The sequence below is a fragment of the Carica papaya genome, chromosome 7 (genome assembly GCF_054855325.1).
Source record: "Carica papaya isolate Zhongbai chromosome 7, ASM5485532v1, whole genome shotgun sequence".
Taxonomy (NCBI): domain Eukaryota; kingdom Viridiplantae; phylum Streptophyta; class Magnoliopsida; order Brassicales; family Caricaceae; genus Carica; species Carica papaya.
In genome coordinates, this window is record NC_142315.1 from 19,029,274 (window position 1) to 19,049,711 (window position 20,438).

General features: G+C 36.8%; 1 non-coding gene across 1 annotated transcript; it reads left to right on the top strand.

Annotated features, from left to right (window-relative positions):
* The first annotated feature begins 11,851 nt into the window (after window positions 1-11,851).
* Window positions 11,852-11,943, top strand: LOC148253035 (small nucleolar RNA Z43). Its single transcript, XR_015813774.1, has one exon. It is a non-coding gene; the product is annotated as a small nucleolar RNA Z43 (small nucleolar RNA).
* The last annotated feature ends 8,495 nt before the right edge of the window (window positions 11,944-20,438 follow it).

The following is a 20,438-nucleotide window of genomic DNA, read 5'->3' on the forward strand; positions in this document are numbered from 1 at the left end:
CATACTTATTCAGCATAACTTGAACACTAAGTATATATTCTTTCTTCTATGGATTTTCCATTTTTATTATCGTAGATATAATCCAAACATTGTAACACCCCAAAAATAAATTTTTTATTTTTGAATATTGGAACCTTTTTTTTTATTTTATTTTATTTAATGATTAATTTATTTTGTAATAATTATGTGTTTAACTTAATTTAATTTAATTTAATTTAATAGAAATAAAATTAATAATAATGATAAAATAGGGTAAAATTATTTTTGGGATTTAATTGAAATTAATTTTGGAAAAAAGGGGTAAAAATTTGGATTATATGGGTGTTTTTAAAAAGAAAATCAGAAATCGGGGGTTAAAACATAATTTAGGAAAGTTGCACCACGTTAGCAGCCCAGTCAGCGGCCCTGGCCAACCAGAACACGCCGCGTGGCAAGGAAGTTGACGCAGAAGACCATGCGGACGGAGCCAAGTGAGCGATCCGCGTACGCGCGATCGGACAGCCCAGATCCGTTCCCGCACGCACGGACGGACCAGATCAAATGTGCGCACGGACGGCCCAGATTTAATCACAAATAAATTACGATCGGACGGTCCAGATTAAATCTTGATGGACGGTTGAGATTAAAAGGGGAATGGTATAAATAACCCCACCGACACCCAACCACAAAACCCTAGCCACCAATGCCTAGCCGGAGAAGAAGAACCAGAAGCCGGAGGAGCCGGTCGCCGCCACCCGCCGTCGCACCGGAAAAGTTTTTGAACGCCAAACGAGGTAAATTCCTCCCCTTGGCTCGTTTTTCAATGCTAAATCCGCCTATGGCCAAATTGGAGCCAAACCACCGGCCAATCGCCCGAAAAACACCGCCGAAGTCCAGCGGCGCCGTCGCGACTTCCCTCTATTTTTGCCTCTGATAAGGCCCTTCCCGGTCTCCGTTCGATGCAATTTTTATACCAATGTGATCACTGTCCTTTTCTCTACAGGTTGATCGGAGTAAAACATCAAAACACGACTCGCCCCGAAGAAACTGTCGCACCCGAGAGCACCGCCGTTGGTAAGTCTCGATTTTTCTTGATTTTTTGGCCCACCGAGGGCCCTAGAGTTGTTTTATCACAGGGACCAATGCAAGTTTGGCTGAATTCGGCCGAAAACGGCCAACCCGAGGTGGATCGCCCCCGCAGGCGGCGGCGCCGTCATTGGAGCACGGCGGGGCTGCCGTGCCGGAATTCTGATATTGGCCGAAAGGGGCCTTAGGTCTGATTTGGAATTTTTTTGGCACACGTGCAGGTACTGGTAGTGCGTTTCAGTTTTTCGGAAAAAATCTAGGGAATTTAGGGACAGCCCGTAGGCGCACTGTAAAGCTAATTTCAGACCTCAAAACAAGTAAGGATCTCTCACCTTATCCCCTATCACGGCATTAAAGCTTAATAAATAATTAAATGATATTTTGTGACTTTATAGATATATATAATTGATTGAGGTTGCCAATGGAGCCCGAATATGATACATTGTTGGTCAGTTGTTGTTTGATCTATTTTTCAGTATTAAATGCAGAATGATATTTGATGTATTTATTTTATGGTCTCGTATGCATGAATTATGGTTTCTTTTATTATGGTTTGTATTATGGTGAACCCGATACTGTGTTGTCTTGTTTGGTGTCAATTACTAGTTTACATGTTTGCGTATGATTGAATGATTGAGACCAAGAAATAGCGCAAAAAGGTTATGTGAATTGATAAATGGATAATGTAGACAGCTTGACTAGATATCCTGGGAGATGGTGGACGGACCGGTTCCATAGGAAATCCTACCGGGAACGTGGTCTCTCATACCAGACGGGGTATGGAGACCTTATGTGTTTTAGTGCCCATACTGGACGGGGTATGGGGATGGCTCGTTTCACCCTCATACCAGACGGGGTATTGAGGTTTATGGTTTTGGCACCCATACCGGACGGGGTATGGGGACAGCCCTGGAATCATGTTATTAAGGTTAATGGTTCACGTGTAACAGGGACCTCCTATAGATCCCCATGGATACTAGTAGGCTGGTAAAAGAGGAAATTTATTGTCTGATTATTGAAGTATAAAAGTATGACATGTGTTCTGTTACAAAGTCGGTATGATTTGATGATGGTTATAATGTTATCGTTTTCATATGTTATTTTCATGAATCTCACCGAGGTAAGTGGACAGTAAAAGTTTTTATGTTAATAAATGAGTTTGTTATAAATTATGCTCCATTAATTGTTTTTATTTTCTACCGACCTTTACTCCTGTGGCAGTAAGATAGTGTGATGTCTTTATTGGGCTAGTGTAGCTCATTCCTTACTTAACCATTTCAAATCAGGAAGACGGGGTTCTCGAGCCAGTTCCGCAGGAAGACGGTGAGTTAGATGCCTAAAGACTTTATAGTTCTATTTATAGTTTTTATTTCGAGTATCTCTTTTAATTAGCTTATTCTTTTATGTTTTGAGTACATTTTTGGTTATTGTGTAAGGGATGTTAATCAAAATTTTTATTACGCTTCCGCATTTAAGATTTTTAATACATACATCTTTATTTAAATTCCGGAGCCGTTACAGTTGGTATCAGAGCCACGTTCTTCGGACTCATCCCTTACACAATAATGCTTAGAGAAATACCCACCGATAAATCGTTACTCAACTCTTCCATGTGAAATGTAGGTGCAAAGAAATGAGGAGAGGAAGACCCCCCATAAACCGAGCAGCCCGGGATGATTCGCTCCGGGAAGATGTGAACAGAATATTCGAGATGTTGGAAAGGATCATGGCCGCCCAGCAAGGTCGAGAGGAGAGAAGGGAGTTACCCAAACCTCCCCCACTACCACGGGTTGAGCCACCGCTACAGCAAGCGGATCTTGAGCTACCCCGGCACGAGCCTGCTCCACCACAGTACCACCCGGCACCACCGCCACAGTATGAACTAGTGCCCCAGCCACTGTACTGCCTGGCACTGCCACAATACAATCCGGTGCCCCCACCATATCAGCAGGTGCAACCAAAGGGCCCCCCAATCTATCCCCAACTGGGCCCAGTCCCTCTTCCACGGGACCTAGCTCCTTCCTTGATCGACCCGGGCTACATAGAGAGGTACAGGAGACTAAACCCTTCCACTTTTGCAGGAATATCCTCTTTTGAAGATGCTTAATACTGGCTGGCGGAGATGGAGAGAGCTTTCAAGACCTTGGGAGTGGTTCCTGAGCAGAGAGCTGCCCTTGCTTCCTACATGCTGGTAGGAGAAGCAGGTCGTTGGTGGGAGCTCAAGCAGACGACCCTGCCTACACCAGTAACTTGGGAGCACTTAGCGGCCTTCCATGCAGAGTATCTTCCTGAGCACATCCGACACCTAAAGGAGATGGAGTTTGTTCAACTGGTCCAGAGAAATATGACAGTATCGGAATATGCTCATAAGTTCCTAAAGCTGAGCCGATACTCCTCGGAGACATTGATGGATGAGGGCCGAAAGGCCAAGAGATTCCAGTAGGGCCTCCGCTCGGAGATCAGGCAACACTTGTTGGTGCTGGAGCTCAAGACATATTCAGCAGTTCTAGCAAAGGCACAGATCGTGGAAAGGAGCTTCAACACCCATCCTCAGCCAGCGGGGAGTTCCCGACCCTCAGCTCCGTTCCGCAGGCCAGCACCTACTGCGCCTGCCCAACCAAATAAGAGGCCCACACCAGCCATCCAGGCCCCTCCTCAGGCTCCAGGGGCAGCACGTGGGAAGATCTGTCAGCACTACGACAGAGATCATGGGGACCGACCATGCTACCGCCTCAACAACACCTGTCGCATATGTGGCAGTGCCCAGCATTATGCAAGAGAATGCCTGAGGAACCAGAATCAAGGAAGGCCTCCTATCTAGGGCAAAGCTTACAACCTTACCCAGCAGGATGCCGACGCCGACCCGGATGTGGTACAGGGTATGTATATTATCTCTGACCATATTGATCATGTTTTATTTGACACTGGTGTATCGCACTATTTTGTTTCACCTATTTTTGGTTACAAAATTAATGTATCACCGGATAAACTTGATTCATTATTTTTTGTGTCTACTGCTGGGGGTGAAACACTACTACGAGAAGTTATCTACAGGGCTTGTGCCGTCGAGATAGCAAATAGAAAACTTAGTGTAGACCTGATACGGTTAGACATGAGGGATTTTGATGTAATATTATGAATGAATTGGCTAGCGGCGTATCACGCCACCATAGATTGCTTTAACAAGAAGGTTGTATTCAATCCTCCTAACGAGGAGCCATTTACAAATTAATAAAATCATTTAGTACTTATTCCTTGATGGCAAGTTTTCTTAACTTCTAGTGCCTTAATCTTGTTATTTTCTCTGACTAGGCAAGCCCAAGAAGAAAATTTGTATTCAAGAAATTCCGGTAGTCCGAGACTTCCCAGATGTGTTTTCGGACGAACTGCCCGGTCTGCCAGCTGACAGGGAAGTCGAGTTCACTATAGACCTACAGTCAGGTACCCAGCCCATTTCGGTTGCTCCTTACCGCATGAGCTGCATTGAGATGGAAGAGCTGAGGAAACAGATCAATGAATTGCAAGATAGTGATTTTATTAGACACAGTGTGTCCCCTTGGGGTGCCGGAGTCACTTTTGCAAGGAAGGGAGATGGAACGTTGAGACTGTGTATTGATTACAGAGGATTGAACAAGGTTACAATTAAGAACAAGTATACCCTTCCCCGGATTGATGACCTCTTCGATTAGCTGCAGGGTGCACAGGTCTTCTCTAAAGTAGACCTACGATCAGGTGAAGATAAGAACAGAAGACATCCCCAAGACGGCCTTCCGAACCAAGTACGGATACTATGAGTTCCTGGTCATGCCATTTGGGCTATCCAATGCCCCAGCAATCTTTATGGATCTAATGAACAGGGTCTTCAAAGAGTTCTTGGATCAATTTGTCATCATGTTCATCGATGATATCTTAGTCTACTCAAAAAGCAGAGAAGAACATGCTCACCATCTTGCCCAAGTTCTGTAGGTCCTCAGAAAAAAAAAATGTTATATGCAAAGTTGAGCAAGTGTGGATTCTGGCTTGAGAAGACCGCCTTCCTAGGACATATCATATCGAAGGAAGGGGTATCAGTGAATTCCGAAAAGGTTGAAACAGTGCTTGGCTGGGAGAAGCTGACATCAGTTAAGGAAATCCGTAGCTTCCTGGGGATGGCAGGTTATTACTGCAGGTTCGTTGAAAGATTCTCCAGTCTAGCAGCTCCTCTAACCCGACTCACAAAGAAGAATGCCAAGTTTGAGTTGAATGATGACTGCGAAAGAAGTTTTTCAGAATTAAAGAAGCGGCTGACTACTGCACCCGTGCTAGCTTTACCGAGTGGATCGGTAGGATATACAGTTTATAGTGATGTCTCCTACCTAGGCTTGGGTTGTGTTCTGATGCAGCATGGAAAAGTTATAGCATATGGGTCCAGACAGTTAAATAATCATGAGAAGAACTATCCCACCCATGACTTGGAGCTTACCGCAATCATACACGTCTTGAAGACCTAGCGCCATTATTTGTACGGAGAGACCTTTCAGATCTATACCGATCATAAGAGTTTGAAATACATATTCACTCAGAAGGATCTCAACATGGGTCAGAGAATGTGGATGGAACTCCTTAAGAACTATGATTGTGATATTTTATACCATCCGAGTAAGGGCAACGTGGTAGCAGATGCTCTCAGCAGGAAAAGTGCAGGTATCTTAGCCCATTTGATGGTTTCAGAATGCAGACCAATTGGGGCCACGCAACAGGTTTGACTTTAGGATCTGAAGAGAGTCACATGTTTGGGCCGCCTGACAGTCCAGCCCGAGTTAATCCAGAGAATAAGGGAAGCCCAGTCAGTCGACCTCGCCCTCGTAGCTCGCAAGAAGGATGCAGAACAAGGAGTGAGCTCAGAATTCCGAATCTCTGCCGATGGATTACTTCATTTCCAAGACAGGGTGTGTGTCCCAGATGACCGTAAGTTAAAAAGAGACATCATGACGGAGTCCCATAGCTCGAAGTTTACCATGCATCCAGGAAGCACTAAAATGTACCAAAGCATGCGATCCCGGTTTTGGTGGAATGGGATGAAGAGAGACATAGCCGACTTTATATCTAAATGCTTGGTATGTCAGCAGGTCAAGGTAGAGCATCAGCGCCCAGGTGGGTTACTTCAGCCTTTACTGATCCCGGAGTGGAAGTGGGAACATATCACAATGGACTTCGTATCGGGGCTACCCAAAGCACGTTCAGGACATGATGTCATATGGGTAATTGTTGACTGACTTACCAAGTCTTCCCACTTCTTAGCCATTAGGACGACCGATCCCTTGGACAGGTTGGCAAGAATATACATTCGGGAAATAGTCAGATTGCATGGAGTTCCAGTGACAGTAGTATCCGACAGGGATCCCAAGTTCACTTTTTGATTTTGGAGTAGCTTTCAGCAAGCTATGGGAACAAAGCTGTCTCTTAGTACTGCCTTCCACCCCAGACTGATAGACAATCAGAAAGGACAATTCGTACACTTGAAGATATGCTCCAAGCTTGTGTCCTTGACTCTGGGGGCCATTGGGATGACCATCTACCCCTGATAGAGTTTGCCTACAACAACAGCTACCAAGCAAGCACGGCATGGCTCCATATGAGGCGTTATATGGGCACCCGTGCAGATCACCAATTTGTTGGGAAGAAGTGGGCGATAGAAGATTGTTCGGCCCGGAGTTGGTAGAGGAGACTACGTCCAAAATAGTTAAAATCAGAAAGAATATTCTGATAGCTCAGAGTAGGCAGAAGAGTTATGCAGATACCCAGAGGAGAGACCTAGTGTTTAAGATAGGCGATCGGGTGTTTCTTAAGATCACTCATTTCATGGGAATTAGTAGGTTCAGCAGGAGGGGAAAATTAAACCCTCGATTTATTGGACCTTTTGAAATCTTAGACAGGATTGGTACTGCTGCCTACAGACTACCACTGCCTCCAGAGCTCTCCAGAGTCCACAATGTGTTCCATGTATCCATGCTATGTAAGTACAACCTGGACCCCTCTCATGTCTTGGCTCATGAACCGCTTCCACTCCAAGAGAACTTGTCTTATGAGGAAGTATCAGTCGTTATCACGGACCGAAAGAGCAGGATACTCCGCAACCGAGAAATATCATTTGTAAAGGTCGTGTGGCAGAACCACACGCCAAGAGAGGCTACCTGGGAGCTAGAATCAGACTTTAGAGCCCAGTATCCCCATTTGTTCGATCAAGAGCAAGAAGCAAATTTGGGGAACCAAATTTCTTTAAGGGGAGGAGAGTTGTAACACCTCAAACATAAATTTTTTATTTTTGAATATTGGAACCTTTTTTTTTGTATTTTATTCTATTTTATGGTTAATTTATTTTGCAATAATAATGTGTTTAACTTAATTTAATTTAATTTAATAGAAATAAAATTAATAATAATGATAAAATAGGGTAAAATTATTTTTGGGATTTAATTGAAATTGATTTTGGAAAAAAGGGGTAAAAATTTGGATTCTGGAGGTATTTTTAAAAAGAAAATCGAAAACCGGAGGTCAAAACGCATTTTAGGAAAGTTGCGCCATGTCAGCAGCCCAGTCAGCGGCCCCGGCCAACCAGAACATGCCGCGTGGCAAGGAAGCTGACGCGGAAGACCATGCGACAGAGCCACGCGAGCGATCGGCGTGCGCGCGATCAGACGACCCAGATCCGTTCCCGCACGCTCAAACGGCCCAGATCTCACGCGTACGGACGACCCAGATCTCATCGCAATAGACGGCCCAGATTTAATCCCAAATAAATTGTGATCGGACAGTACAGATTAAATCTTGATGGACGGTTGATATTAAAAGGGGAATGGTATAAATAACCTCACCTACACTCGACCACAAAACCCTAGCCGCCAGTACCTAGCCGGAGAAGAAGAACCAGACACCGGAGGAGCCGGCCGCCGCCACCCGCCGCTGCATTGAAAATTTTTTCGACCGCCAAACGTGGTAAATTTCCTCCCTTTGGCTCGTTTTTCGATGTTGAATCCGCCTATGGTCAAATCGGAGCCAAACCACCGGCCAATCAGCCGAAAAACATCGTTGAAGTCCAGCGGCGCTGCCGTGACTTCCCTCTGTTTTTGCCTCCGATGAGGCCCTTCCCGGTCTCTGTTCGATGCAATTTTTATACCACTGTGATCACCGTCCTTTTCTCTACAGGTTGACAGGAGCAAAACATCAAAACGCGACTCGCGCCGGAGAAGCCGCCGCACCCGAGGGCATCGCCGTCGGTAAGTCTCAGTTTTTCGTGATTTTTTTGCCCACCGAGGGCCCTAGGGTTGTTTTATCACAAGGACCAATGCAAGTTTGACCAAATTCAGTCGAAAACGGCTAACCCGAGGTGGATCACCACCGCAGGCGGCGGCGCCGTCGCTAGAGCACGGTGGGGCGCCGCTGTGCCAGAATTCTGATATTGGCCGAAAGGGACCCTAGGTCTGATTTGGGATTTTTTTTTGGGACACGTGCAGGTACCGGTAGTGCATTTCAGTTTCTTGAAAAAAATATAGGGAATTTAAAGACAGCCCGTAGGCACACTGTAGAGCCGATTTCAGATCCAGAAACAAGTAAGGATCTCTCACCCTACCCCCCTATCACGGCATTAAAGCTTAATAAATAATTAAACGGTATTTTGTGACTTTATAGATATGTATAATTGATTGAGCCTGAATCTGATACATTGTTGGTCAGTTGTTGTTTGATCTATTTTTCAGTATTAAATGCAGGATGATATTTGATGTATTTATTTTATGGTCTCGTATGCATGAATTATGGTTTCTTTTATTATGGTTTGTGTTATGGTGAACCCGATACTATGTTGTCTTATTTGGTGTCAATTACTGGTTTACATGTTTGTATATGATTGGATGATTGAGACCAAAGAAAAGGCAAAAATGTTATGTGAATTGATAAATGGATAATGTGGACAGTCTGACTAGATATCCTGGGAGATGATGGACGGACCGGGTCCATAGGGAATCCTAGCAAGAACGTGGTCTCTCATACCGGACGGGGTATGAAGACCTTATGTGTTTTGGTGCCCATACCGAACGGGGAATGGGGACGGCCCGTTTCACCCTCATACCAGACGGGGTATTGAGGTTTATGGTTTTGGCACCCATACCGGACGGGGCATGGGGACGGCCCTGGAATCATGTTATTAAGGTTAATGGTTCACGTGTAGCGGAGACCCTCTATGGATCCCCATAGATACTAGTAGGCTGGTAAAAGAGGAAATTTATTGTCTGATTATTGAAGTGTAAAAGTATGACATGTGTTCTGTTACAAAGTCGGTATGATTTGATGATGGTTATAATGTTATCGTTTTCATATGTTATTTTCATGAATCTCACCGAGGTAAGTGGACAGTAAAGGTTTTTATGTTAATAAATGAGTTTGTTATAAATTATGCTCCATTGATTGTTTTTGTTTTCTACTGACCTTTACTCATGTGGCAGTGAGATAGTGTGATGTCTTTACTAGACTAGTGTAGCTCATTCCTTACTTAACCATTTCAGATCAGGAAGACGGGGTTCCCGAACCCGTTCCACAGGAAGACGGCGAGTTAGACGCTTAAAGACTTTATAGTCCTATTTATAGTTTTTATTTCGAGTATCTCTTTTAATTACCTTATTCTTTTATGTTTTGAATACATTTTTGGTTATTATGTAAGAGATGTTAATCAAAATTTTTATTATGGTTCCGAATTTAAGATTTTTAATACATACATTTTCATTTAAATTCCGGGGCCGTTACAAACATTGTATCCTAAGACCCCAACTTGGTCGATAAAAGCTTATATTTTTATTTTTGAAGGCTATAAATATAACTAGATCAACTTCATCATACATTTTCACAAAATCATGTTAACGTTTGGCCAAAAAAGGTGGTTGGACTAAATTATTCGATTAGGATTAGACCAGATTAGCTAACGTATGGTCTAATTATTAGTTCTAGAGCCTTAGACTGAAGAGAATTTATTCTAGCTCGGTATCAGTCCATATTAGAACAAAAAGAAATTAATAATATACGTGTGTGTGTGTGTGTATATTTACACATATCTATATATCATCAACAAAAGCTAGTAGAAAACTTTAATCTTTTTTAACCCCAATCAAGCACCTACGACCCATAACAAACCCAGATTCACTTCATTCGACTGCATGACCTCTTCACCAACAAAGAAATGATAAAAGTAAAAAAAAAAAAGAGCAACAAAGCTAGAGGCAAATGGATCATGTGGCGAATAAAGCCCATTTGAGCAAAAGACAAACACGAGGAAAAGAAAGCTCACCATGATTGGTTGAATAAGGGGGATAAGAGATAAAGAAGAATACATTTGCATACCCAAATTAGAAAAATGATGTGCGGTAAAGATGCAAGTACTTTGGGCATATCCATAGCAGCTAGAAAGCGATGGGGAGTCTGTACGAATACATGTAAAAATAGAGGTCGAGAGACTTTGGATGTAGGAAACTTTGTGGTAATGGTGGCTTATTCTTTTTCTCTTTTTAGTAAGCAGCAAAAGAGAGGGAGAGAAGGGAAGAGCAAAATCATTGACAAATATTTTACGAATTTTAAATTCCAATTAGAGGTGAAGGGTAGCAAGAGAATACATAAAAAATAAACCAAGTGTGATCACATGTTATTGGTTTTAAATTTTTATCAAAGATCAAATTAGAATAGAATCATACTGATTACCCCATATAATCCAATTTTTGATATAAATTATTTTTGAGTTGGATCTAATCTTGGTCTAGTTGTCCCATACCCCATGTTTGTTTTATTATTATTATTATTATTTTGGAACTGCATAAACAAAATTTAAAACACTACTTTATCTTAATCAAAATTTTTTTATACATGTCTTTATGTATACAACTTATCTAAGTTACATACACATAGAGAGTGCTAGGATTCAAATATTACGGAAAGGATTTGCCCCTAATTAAAAAAGAAAAAAAAAGTGCACACATATATAAAAATATAATATATATATATATAGGAATCTTTTTATTCTCTGTGTCAGAGTCTGGTGTGTTGGTTGTATGTTACTGCATTCTATTATATTTAAATTTCTGGTCTGGGCAATTTAAAAAAGTAAAGCATTATGACCTTTATGATATACAAGTACTATTTTTTTTTTAAGGCAATAAATTGGTTTGGTGGGATTATTAAATCTTTATCTACTTAAATTGGACGGTAATTTTAATGTAACTTTCAATAAGGAGCGAGACTATCACAACTGTTGAAATTAAAATTTTAATGTTCAAATATTTTTTTAATTACCGATAGTCATTTACTATTATATAAATACTAATTTGAGTAATCATTTTGCAAGTGATAAGTGTTAAAATGGTAAAAAAGACAAACAAAAAAAAATTGGTCAAATTGGTATTGCTATAAACTTTGTGTCACATCATGGCAAGCAAGAAAATATTAAATCATGCGTTGTGCAGATAAAATAATATTTCTAGTCATCATCCAATCAATTTTGAGACAAAGTTAGTTAGTAGGTCCACTAAATTGAAAAATTAGAATTATCCATTAAATTATTCATGGCTTGGTCAGCAAGAAAAACAATTGTGTGTTCCTATATATATATTACAACTCGTAGTATTTTAAAATCAAATTGATTATGCACTTGATTAAGCCATTATATATAGGAGGTAGTGAGGCATCACCTGTGTGTTGGATCAAGGTATGTATGTATATATATTTATGTACGTAATTAATAATTAATTTTGTAAAAAAAAAAATCTGGGGACGATGAAGAAGATACCAAAGTTCGCTCGTCGTGCGTAATGGCAAAAGATTTTGCCTTGCCGACCTTTTTCTTTTTGATATTCTGAGTCCTCCAATTTCTGATCTCTCTCTCTCTCTCTCTCTAAATCCGCCATCTATTCATTTTTCATATGCAGGTTACAGATCTGTTCTGTGTTCATATATGTGTGTGTTTATAATATATATATGCTGCCGGCAAATATTTAGTTTTTGTTTTGGGGTTTCTTTCCTCCATTTCATATATATTCAATTTTAAACTAATTTTAGTTTTTGAAAGAGTAAATCTTTATCTCTCAAATTTAAAGAGAGAGTGAAAACAAGTCAAACTTGTGTTTCTTATATCTATATATAATAGGGTTGAATACGCTATGGATTCATATCATATATTTGATTGAATTAAAAATCAGAAAAACTAAATTAGTGTTAAAAAGAAGGAAAGTGTATTTATTTCACATTATTTTGTTTGTAAATATTTATACGGTGTGATTTAGTAATAAATATTTATATTCTTACACTTTGAAAACAAAAACTTTATGAGATGTAAGATCATATACATGAAATCCTTGATAAAAGCCGGATATTCAAGAAAAACATATTTTGTAGCACGAGAATCAAACTTTGAATGATGAGAGTATTGATGGACACATATATTAACACATAGAGGAGTATCCAACAAGATCTCTAAAGATGTCTTATTGTGGATGATAGGAGATAGTATATTAATCAGAAAGTGGCATTAAGTACACAATCTACCCAAACCTTCATTGATAAATGAGTTTGGAATTATAAAGATTGAGCTGCGTTCATAAGATGTTGATATTTTTGTTTAACCAAACTACTTTATTATGGTGTATATGGACAATAAGTTTGATGTATGATTCATTTTTTAACATAAAATTTTGGCATACTATATGTTTTACTATTATCAAGATGAGTACACTTTATTCTTTTATTGAATTAAGTCTCAACATATGTAAAAAAAATTAATAATAAGTTAGAACACTTTTCTTTTAACTTTCATGGGAAAAAGCCATGTGTACTTACTCTCGTCATCAATAATAGACCAAAGATAGTGGTGACCACGCCAAGAAGCAATAGACACAGGACCCAAATATCAAGATGTAGAAGATCAAAACATTGCTCACTCATTAAGCTACCTATAGGAAAAGACAAACATTTTTACTTAGCAAATTGATATATATCACATAAAAAAGAGGAATGAGGACTAATATAATTATTTAATTGATGAAGCACTTGCAGTCTAAGTAAAGAAGGATGCCCATGACGAAAGTGTCACAAGGTTTCTTATTAACATCATAGGAATAAACATGAGACTTTGATTTAATAACATAATTAACAGTAAAAACAACATTAATTATTGGTTTCACAAGATGATATAAGCCATGTTTTTCTTTAACTAACCAATCGGCTTCTAGCTTTTGGATAAAATAACAATCAACATTGAATATTAAGCACATAAAGCATCATGAAGAATAAAAGTGGGTGAAAAATGTACATCACCTATATGTGTTAGGTATATCGTTTTAAAATTAGCAAGTTTAATGAACATGCCACTTATAGGTCTCTAAAAAGAAAACAACTCAAGTGAACTCACTATATGATTCATTGCCCCTGAATAAACTACTAATAATCTATTTTAGTCATGGTCAAATGAGAAATTGAAGAAAAAATGTTACCTGGTTCAGTTAATGGTTAAAAGTTTGTTGAAAGAGTGTTAATCTTTGGTATGTAGCAATATTATATATTAGTTGAGTTGGCCAAAGTTGTTGATGGTTAAATCAAGGCCAAGAGCTTGTTATATTGATCCTAGTAAAAGAGAGAGGTGACACTTCTAAAACATTACATTTATTATTGAATCGCAAATGATAATCAACAACATCACAATCTCTATCAACCTTTGTTTCAACCGCATGAGCATTTGATTGATTGATGTTTGGAACATTTCTCGGCTTAGGCTTATAACTAAGTGGATTTCCATGTTTTGTATAACAACTATCAACTGTATGGTCCACAAAACCACAAAATGTGCAAGTCGGTTTTGTTGGGTATTTAAAAAAGTCTAACATTTTTTGTGTAAATTAAGGCAACAACAAACTTAATTCAGATTATCCAATTAACACTTCCAAGCCAATCAATTAGTAAATCAATTTCAATGCAAACAAAGAAATAACTACACAGATAAAAAGGCACATGATTTACGTAGAAAACCATTCAGTGTAAAGAAAAAAATCACGAATCAAATTTACTATCACAAAATTTAAGTATATAAATTTTTTTCTAACCAAACTCAATTTTTTTTTGAATGATTATATTAGAATAATTAGAAATAATAATTCTCTAAAAAAAAATTTATTAAAAAATATTAAAGAAATTTACCAATTTTTGTCAACAATTTTTCCTGTCTCGGTTTATGTGTATGAAGCAAAAGAAACTCTTCCTTTTCTACCTTCCTCGGTAACCATGCACAAAGGAAAAACAAATATGAACCTACAGAAAATAATTAATTTCTCTCATTCCTTGGTTCTCACGTGAAGTAAAAAGAATAATAAATTCTGAAAAAATTGCTTGCTTTTATGATCTTTCTCCCCTTCTCGGCCTGCGTGCATGAGAGCCAAATAAATTGATGTTGTGTTTTTCTTCTTCCAATTCTGTGCGTAAAAGAAAAACTAGAAACAAACCTTTATGATGGTTCCCTAAAACTACTGTAACTCTTTTTCTTTTTTCTTTTTTTTTTTTTTATAATTTATTTGCCACGTGAGCTGTATACAAAAAAACCAACAATCTCCCACTCCGGCCTATGGAGATATGTCCACCATTCATTGCTCAATTTCCAATCAATCCCACATTCATGGTGTAAAACTGATGCTTGTCACGAGTCATTATTTTGATCAACTTGTCAGCTAGATTTTTATCAGTATGAATCTTTTTCAATAACATTTCTTTATTATGCACCACTTCATGAATCTAATGATATCTAAGATCAATATGTTTCGTTCAACAATAATATATGACATTCTTATTCAAGTGTAGAGCATTTTGACTATCACAAGTTATCACATACTTATCTTATTTTAAACCTAACTCTTTGAGAAATTTTTTCATCTAAAACATTTATTTACTACTTCAATCAAAACTATGTACTCTACATCAGTTATAAATAAAGCAACATATTTTTACTGCCATGATTCAGCCCCCCCTACAAAAGTAAATACATACTTTGAAGTAACATGGTACATTAAAATATCAAGAGGAAAATTGCAAAAATATTACAAATATATAGCAGTGACAATATTACAAGTACATTATGGTTGACAAGTGCAAGTAGAGACAACTTGTAGATTCATCAGTTCATCATATAGTATTTTCATTTATGTGTAATATTCAATTACAAATCGAATACCTTATTTTAGAAAATAAATCTTTTCCTACAGGTTATATATTCTAAACACATCACCGTGTGCAAAGCAATCATGGAGATTTTTTCCATGAATTTTTAACATAATCAATCCATATCGCACTTTAAGTAATAACTGGTGATAGAGAACAAATGATCCTATTAAAAATTGATTCAAAATCTTTAGCTGATTATTTTTTACTGAGTCTTAATTTGGTGAGATATTTTCTCAGTTGTTTTGTGAAACTTATTTAAAAACATTTTTAGTTACTGAATAAATTAGCCACTGCATGCATAAAATTCCAGTAGCTGCATTTTATGTTCAATATATGTTTAATCAAAATTATTTTAGATTAATTTTTTATTTTTTAGTTGTCTTCACTTGTGTTGTATTTTCCTTATAGTTGTAGCAACTCTGCAATAACAACAAGCTCATCTCTGCCTCCTTCCCTAAAAAAAATTGTATAAGAGCGAGGTTCATTCGTGATTGGACATATAACTCATGGCAACCAACAATAATGCAATGAACATTACCCAACCATTCTAATTTTCAAAGGTGAATGCTATAAATTTTGGAGCATTAAAATAAAGACCTTATTCAAATTTTAAGATTTGTGGGACTCGGTTGATAATGACTATCATGATTAAAAGAAAATAAAAAAATGATCCCAAAATACTATTTTTCATCCAGCAAGCAGTGCATGCATAATTTTTTTTCAAAATTGTAGCAATAAATACGACTAAAGAAGTATGGAAGACCTTGCAGACAACGTATAAAAGCTCCTCGAAGGTGATCCCAGTGAAACTTCAATCTCTTCACCGTGATTTCAAAATTTTGCAAATGAAAGGTGGAGAATCAGTGCAAGATTTTTTTATCTAGAATAACTTCAATTATTAATTAGATGAGGTTTTATTGCAGAAGTTATAACTGATGGACAATTGTTGCGAAGGTATTATAAAGTTTGACTCTAAAATTTGACATGTAATTGTAGCTATAGAGAAGTTCAAAGACTTGACTATCTACTCATTTGATGAACTAATGGGATCATTGCAAATCCATGAGGCAAGATTGAACATAGAAATGAAAAGAGTGACGAAAAGGCCTTTTATGTGATGGATTATTCATTTAATCAGCTAGATGATTTGAGAAAGACATCAAATAGAGGATGCGGTAGAGGAGGACGTCGTGATAGAGGTGGTAGAGGCAAAAGAAAAAATGGTGGATGAGATGAATAAGGACAAACGACTTGCAAGTAAAAAAATCATAACAACAATATTCAATGTTATAATTGCAAGAGGTATGGATATGTAAAGGCAGAATGTTAAAGAAAAGAAATAGTTATTAATTATGTAAAAAATTATAAAGATATTAAGTTATTCATAATCTATAAAGATAACATTGCAGCTTAAGTGATATATAGTTTTTAAACAATGGATATTTCAATCATATGATTTGAATAAAATCTTTATTTAAGGAGTTTGATGAGTCACACAAGATAAAAGTAAGATTTAGTGATGACAAATAAGTATAAATTGAAGGTAAAGGCATAATGACAATAAATAAAGGCATCGATAATGTAAAAATCCTTTACGATATATATTTTTTTTATATAATTTATCACATAACTTATCGAGTGTTAGGCAATTTATGGATAGTGAATAAACTTTTGAGTTGAATTGAAAATCATACCCTTATTTTTAGTGAAAGTAATGAGTCTAAAATGTAGCATTTACGGTATAGACATGTAAAAGGTTTGAGATTGTTAAGTAAAAAAAAAAATGGTATTTGAGCTGCCTAGAATTGAGTTGTTAGATTTCTGTGAAGGGTGTATATATGGAAAATATGTAAAAAATTATTTCCTGTGGAAAAATCTAGAAAAGGCATATGAGTGTCTTAAGCTTATGCATGTTGATTTATGCAATCCCATGAAAACATAATCATTGGGTGGGAATCATTATTTCTTATTGTTTATAGATGATCATATTCGCATGAGTTGGGTACACTTTCTTCAATTCAACTCAAAAACTTTTAAAACCTTTAAGAAGTTTAAGTTTAAGACACTCTTTGAGAAGCTATATAGAAAAAGTATAAAGGTAGTTTGCACTAATAGAGGAGGAGAGATTGTGTCTCATGATTTAATTAATTTTGTGAAGGACAAGGCTTGTATAGATAATTAGCAACACCATATACACTAGAGCAAAATAGAGTAGCTGAGCAAAAAAATCACATCATAGTCAAAATGGTGAAAAGCTTGTCGAAACCAAAAAGACTGCCAGATTATTTTTGGGTTGAATGTTTTATCACTATTACGTATTTGTTAAATTTATCTCCAACAAAGGCAATTTAAAACCAAACACCATTTAAAGCTTATAGTGGTAGAAGACCTTGGCTGAGCCATTTGAAAATATTTGGTTGCATTGCTTATTCTTTAGTAGATTCATATAATCATAGCAAACTCAGATGAAAAATCTATGAAATGTATTTTCCTTGGTTACAATACTCAATTTAAAGCATATAGGCTTTACAATCCTATGAGTGCCAAGATGATTATTAACAGGAATGTTGTATTTGATGAAGAAGCAAGTTGTAGTTGCCATGAGAAATTAGATGACATTCAGTTCAAATTACCAACAGAAAATGAAGCTCCACCAACTGTTGGGCAGCACCCAATTCCTCTAAATACACTTGGCTCATTTTCATCAACTTCACGAAGCTCCACCTTGTCAAATTTTAGAAATAAGAGCTCATCTGAAGATAAAAATTCAGGTCATTAGCTGAAATTTATGATTCCATACAAGCTTTACTTGTTGCTGATCCAATAACCTTTGAAGAAGTAGTAGACAAAGGAAGAACAGTGAAATACAATGAAAGAAGAACTTGCAGCAATATGGAAGAATGATACTTGGGAATTAGTGGATCTTTCTAAAGACTAGGAAACTATTGGAGTTAAATGGGTCTTTAGAATAAAATATCAAGCAGATGACAGTATACAAAGACACAAAACACGACTTGTGGTGAAAGGCTATTCATAACAATAAGATGTAGATTATAATGACACATTTTCTCCAGTAGCACGATTTTAGACGGTAGGAACCAACCTAGCATTTGCTACATAATTATAATGATTAGTATTCCAATTTGATGTCAAATCTACATTTTTAAATGGTGACCTGCATGAAGAGGTGTATGTCACCCAGCTCGAAGGATTCATAGCTGAAGGTAAAGAAGAAAAAGTGTATAAACTACAAAAAGTGCTTTATGGATTGAAGCAAGCTTTGTGGTGTGGTACAACAAAATATACTCTTACTTTCTTGATAATGGCTTTGAAAGAAGTAAGAATAAACTCAATCTTTATGTGAAGAAGTGAGGAAAAATGATATTTTAATTATTTGCTTTTCAGTGGATGATATGATTTATAGAGTTTTTCCTCTCTCATCAATGAATTTAAAGCTTACATGAAAGAAAATTTTGAAATGTCAGACTTAGGAGAGCAAAACTATTTTCTTGGGCTGGAAGTGAAGCAAGTTGAAGATGGCATCTTTATATCACATAAAATATGCTGCTGATTTATTTAAAAAATTTAACATGCTGAATTGTAAAGCTGTAGCTACACTAATGAAATTGAATGAGAAGTTACAAGTTGATGATGGTACTGAGCAAGCAAATGCAAGAGATTTCAGAATTCTGGTTGATAGTGTAATTTATTTAACTCATACATGACATGATATTGCTTTCTTAGTTGGAGTTATTTACATATTTATGCATTGTCCATCAAAACATCACTTTGAATCTACGAAATGAATACTACGAGATGTTGCTGGAATAATTGATTTTGGCTTATGCTATGGTCGTGTTTTAGAGTTCAAATTGACTAGTTATACTGATGGTGATTGGGTTGGATGTTTAGAAGATCAGAAGAGTACATCAAGTTATGTTTTCAATCCTACTACATCATCAACATGTTAAGGAGTGTGACTAAGAAGAATTATTGTTGATTTTCGTCAAGAACAATTTATATTAACTTAACTTTTGTCAATAACCAGGCTACAATTGCTATGACATAAAATCCGATGTACCATAGAAGAAGAAAACAGCAGATATTCGAGTTCATTTTATTAATGATCTTGTGGTGATGGTTTAGTTAAATTGAAGTACTGTACTTCAAATGAACATATGACAGACATTCTCACAAAATCTCTCCCACTTGACAATCATGTCAAATTCAGAAATCTACTCGGTATTTGTTGTTAGAAATCAAATCAAACTAGATATGAAAAACAATCAGTCTATCGAAGTCGATTGGTTGTGAGGCCAAACGGCCTACAATTGCGATGCCATGTGATCATGCGCCCAAAAGGCCGTGCGATTATGTGGCTGAAACCAAAATTCAAAAAAATAATTGTTTAAATTTGAAACCGGATCTAAAAAATTCATAATTTTGATTTAAAATAAATTCAAAAATCAAAACTAAAAATCGTATATACCCGAATCCAGAAAAAAAAAAAAAAAAGCCTTTGCAATCTCAAAGATTCAATACCAGGTGACTTGTTAGAGATCAAATCAAAATAGATTTGAAAAATAATAAGCAAACTCTACTGAATCGAAAAACATGAACACGAAAGTATACCTAAATTCATAACGAAAGAGATATTAGCGTTTTGCGGTAGATCTTTCAAATCAACATGTAACTGTAAATTACTGATTTTTACTACTAAAAGGATAACAGGAAATAAACAAAACGCACGTGTGATTTGAGGATCAAAACTACTTTTTATATTCTCGATTTTTGTTATTTTTTATTTTGTCTATCATAAAATAAAAATTTATAAATATAGTATCTATTCATATTATAAGCTCATATTTAATCCCGATGTATTAAGTCTCATAATTGTTTAACTATAATTGGTCACTTTTAAACAGATTCAATAAACTAATCACACTAAAATTTATATTAAACCCACTTGTTGATAAAAAAAATCAAGCATTTGCAACTTTGAATCAATTGGGAGTATTAAAGATTGATTCAAAATTGAAAACTAGATATTTTTGACTGAGTCTTAATTTGTTGAGATATTTTATCCTCTAAATTTTGTTATTTGATAACGCTTTGATTCAGTGTTAAATTATTCTGCTATCTTATTTCTTTTGTAA